Source organism: Tupaia chinensis, unplaced genomic scaffold, assembly GCF_000334495.1.
Source record: "Tupaia chinensis unplaced genomic scaffold, TupChi_1.0 Scaffold000141_1, whole genome shotgun sequence".
NCBI classification, from domain to species: Eukaryota; Metazoa; Chordata; class Mammalia; order Scandentia; family Tupaiidae; genus Tupaia; species Tupaia belangeri.
This window is the reverse complement of record NW_006159611.1, coordinates 3,599,512-3,600,434: the sequence shown is the minus strand read 5'-3', so window position 1 is coordinate 3,600,434 and position 923 is coordinate 3,599,512. Positions and strand designations below refer to the sequence as shown.

The following is a 923-nucleotide window of genomic DNA, read 5'->3' as shown; positions in this document are numbered from 1 at the left end:
GGAATGCGTCGCGATTTTCCAGGCGACCCAATAGAATGGGTCCTGTGTACTTTCTATGTGAACTTAAAAAAAAAATGCTATTTTATTGATGGCTATGGGGAAATATTTAAGTTCAGGAGAGTGAATTATAGTCAGTGTTTTTCAGGATCTATAATATGCACGGCGCTTTAGTTAACCTCCCACTTCCTAGATGCAGAACCTGGAACTGGCAGAAGTTGGAGCAAGCCAGGGAACGCCCGAGCAGAGCTCTGCCTGGGGACCTTCCCGTGTGCCCGGGTCAGGGTCTCGGCCTCCTGCCTCTTTTCAGCAGATAAACGTGTACCCAAATGACAGCGAACGTGCTGAGTAATTGGGACTTGCAGAATGCCCAGGTGTGGATTCTTTTCCTAGGGCAGCTCGTTTTTGTGCTCACTGGGAGCTTAGCCCTCCACTCTCCTAGGTACTGCGCGTCAGGAGCCCACAGCCCTTGTCCTTTGCAAACCCCGGTCCTCGCTCCGCCGTCGCCCCCAGCCTGAGCACTGCGCACGATCCTCTCTGCCGTCTCTCCACAGAGACTCGTTTTTTAAGAAAATGAAACAAACAGAAAAAGAAACGTCTTCCTCTGGGCCAGACATCCCCACTGGACCTGGCCACCCTGCTGCTGGCCTCCTGTCTGCCCTGGGGACTCCGAGCACTGGCCCTGGAGTCACCTGATTAGTTCAGACTTGGCCGTTTTGCCCTGCCCGAGGGTAAAGAGATAGGCCACCCTGAGGGGAAGGGCTGTGGAGTGAGAAAAGACAGAGAAAAGCAGAGCAAGGCAGCCCCAGCGTCTCTGCTGGAGAACCCGCGGCCCTGGCCAGCCTGTGCTCAGCCTTTCGTGGGGGATGGCAAAGCCACACGCTTCCGCGGCTCGCCGGGGTCCACCAGCCTCTGCGGACCTCTCT

The 923-nt window shown here is 55.5% G+C and overlaps 1 protein-coding gene across 1 annotated transcript in view; it reads left to right on the top strand.

Moving 5' to 3' along the window:
- DCDC2 (doublecortin domain containing 2) overlaps window positions 1–923 on the top strand; it is a 63,867-nt gene that overhangs the window by 57,618 nt on the left and 5,326 nt on the right. The gene's annotated exons all lie outside the window — the stretch shown is intronic.